Source organism: Sinocyclocheilus anshuiensis, unplaced genomic scaffold, assembly GCF_001515605.1.
Source record: "Sinocyclocheilus anshuiensis isolate Anshui unplaced genomic scaffold, SAMN03320099.WGS_v1.1 scaffold212, whole genome shotgun sequence".
Taxonomy (NCBI): domain Eukaryota; kingdom Metazoa; phylum Chordata; class Actinopteri; order Cypriniformes; family Cyprinidae; genus Sinocyclocheilus; species Sinocyclocheilus anshuiensis.
In genome coordinates, this window is record NW_015558566.1 from 138,509 (window position 1) to 141,654 (window position 3,146).

At 34.9% G+C, this 3,146-nt stretch overlaps 1 protein-coding gene across 1 annotated transcript in view; it reads right to left on the reverse strand.

The window, feature by feature from the left end:
* The window catches only part of adgb (androglobin), a 42,406-nt gene that overhangs the window by 9,444 nt on the left and 29,816 nt on the right, over positions 1–3,146 (reverse strand). The window lies entirely within an intron of this gene.

Sequence of the window (3,146 nt, forward strand, 5' to 3'; positions counted from 1 at the left end):
CTGTATATATATATATATATAGTTGAGATCTATTATATATTATACAGTATGTCTCAACTAGTCGGTTTTTTGTTTTATTTTGGGTGATCCCTGTTCTGGATATGCACACAAACTGCATTGCAATAATTCCCAAAATGTAACTTGTGAGAAAAAATTACTAAGTCTGTAAACAGAACACTAACAGAAGCCAGAATCGGACACACTGGTGACTGATACAAAGAGGAGAGCACAGACGCACCACCATACAAATCACTGTACCCAGGCAGAGCATGCACTGTTAATGATGCTCGAAATATTGGAAGTATTGAATTATGGGTGGGGGTTTATATGAATGTTTTTCTGAAGGAAACTGTTTTTGTTTTGTGCAGGTATGTTTTATGTAGCATAATTTCACAAAGCTAAAGCCATAACATTCTGTATTGGCCTTAAATCTTGAAATTACACAATCTAATTAAAAAAAAAATGTAAAAACTGCTCATACTATATGTATGTCGGATCTTTGGTTGTCTCTAATTTCAAATGGCTACAAATATTTTTTATTAAAGGCCAGTTCAGCCTGTAACGAGTGCAGGAACAAGATGTTTACTTGCTAGTTCATTCTTTCTTGTCTCTTGCTTAAAAAATGGCATCATCCCATTTGCTCGGAAAAAAAAATTGTAATCGGCCGTGGAAAAACATGATCAGTCCATCCCTACTTCTGAAGTCTATTGAACATAGTTCTGTTTATCTGTGTGTGACTGCTGGATCTACACTGTAATTTTCACACAATAAATGAGTTGTTTGAGGTAAATAGAGCTTGATGAGCAATACTAGGATCTTTAGAGACTGCTTGCGTGTTTTGACTCTTTGAGCTTCCCGGATGCTATTGCTTCCTGAAATATACATTATCTTGCTCAGTAAGATTCTGCTTCTTCTTTTATCCTTCCTCTCACACTTTCCCTTCATCCTTTCCGATACTGCTGCATCTTTCTTTCTTTCTTTCTCACTTTCTCTCGGCCACTCTCCCTGTCACTCATGTTGTCAGGCTGGGGATGGAGTGATGCTTGGAGGTATGGAGCCAGATGGAGAGAGAGATGGAGAGGTGTGTTATTCTCTCTGCTGTCATACTCGCTTAGAATGACTGGCAGCTTCATTGATAAGTATGAGCTCCAGGGCCTTGCAGCTCTCTCTCTCTCACGAACATAAAAACCCACAGAACAGATGTCAGACATAACTGACCACAAGAGAATGGGTATGAATCAGATTGCAAAGACAATTGCCATAGTGTCTTGAATATATACTGTATATACTGTATATTGCAGGGGTTAAAGCAAAAAAAAAAATCCTGAGCCTGAACTTTTTTCCAGGGGTGGGGTGGGGGGGTCCTTTCTTTACAATTTGAAAGGATACTATGGCAAAGTTATTGCTTTCCTTATTCAAACTGATTTTTTTTTTCATGAATATATGGTTGACCTGAAGAATGAAAGCTATATCATACACTTGGAAAATTATGAGTTTTATCACCGCTTATCGACTCTAGGGGTGTGACAATACACTTAGCTCACGAGATGAGACAAAATACAGATACTTGGTTCACTAGAACGTGACAATATTTTAATACTATTTTTAAGAAATTTTCAATGACAAAATATTTGTCTTTTAATTACAAAAAGTAAAACAATGCAGTTGTATTAATGAGGAAAAAAAATTAACTTAAATGATTTTAGCAAATGGCTGCAATATAACAAAGAGTGAAAAATTTAAGGGGGTCTACTTTCCGTACCCACTGTATATCATACACTTGGAAAATTATGAGCTATATCACCGCTTATCGACACTAGGGGTGTGACAATACAGAGCGATGAGACAAAATACAGATACTTGGTTCACTAGAACAAGACAATATTTTAATACTATTTGTAAAAAATGTTCAATGACAAAATATTTGTCTTTTAATTACAAAAAGTAAATCAATGCAGTTGTATTTTGAAATATTTTAACTAATCTAGGGCTGTAACTAATGATTATTTTGGTAATCAAGTAATCTACTGATTATTTTGACAATTGAGTAATCTGATATTTTTTAGTAACACAAACAGACCTAAGTGAAAACCAGGCTTTAGTATGACTATTTATATATAAACTAACGATTAGGCAATAATAATTGGCTCAAATAAAATATCAAAACCAAGTAATTACATGGTTTTATTGAACAACACTGTTAAAATACATAATATTCCTATATATAATATGAACATAAACAACTTAAGTACATTATGTATTATAACAAATACCTGCAGAGGGCGGCAACGGCCTGGTGACGTTTCACTTTACAGCGTGATTAAACAATGTTTAAATCCACTACATTTTTATATTTGGCCACATGCAAACTCAGAAACATTTATTTTGAAATCGCGATGTACAATAAATGGCATATTTAGAAACAGGTTGATGTATTCTCCTGTGTTGGCAAAGGTTTATAAATGATTTACGTTACAAATCTAGTGAGATAATGCACAGTGACAATATCCCCTTTCACACATACAGACTTTACTGGTAAATTACCGGTAAATTACCATTAAGAGATCATGTGTGAACAGGATCTTTTCAAAAATCCCGGTAAATTTGTTCTGGCGATCATAACATTCTTATGGAGATGACATGATTATTCTGAGCTGTTTATAAAGCTCCGCTGCTTTTTAATTAGTTTTCCTATTAGTCCAGGTGATATGTGCAAAATTTAAGGTGATATGTTCACTTTTTCATAAAAGCATGAAACTTGGTACAATTGTACAGGTTAGGGTCCTGAACATTTTCAGAAATGGAGCCATCGCAAAAACACCTCGTGGTTGCCATGGCGACCCTTTTACTTTCCGCCATAACCAAATTATGTATTTTGTATCATATCTCCTGAACCAAACATGATAACACAGAAAAGCTATTAATTTTTCTTTGATAATTAACTAATATTTTATTCAATAGTACAATAAAATGTTGTTTTATTTAATATTTAATTAATTCATTACATTTATATAGCGCTTTTCTGGGTACTCAAAGCGCTTTACATTGTCAGGGGGTATCTACTCATCCTACACCAGTGTGCAGCATCCACCTGGATGATGCGACGGCAGCCATAGTGCGCCAGAACGCCCACCACACACCAGCTT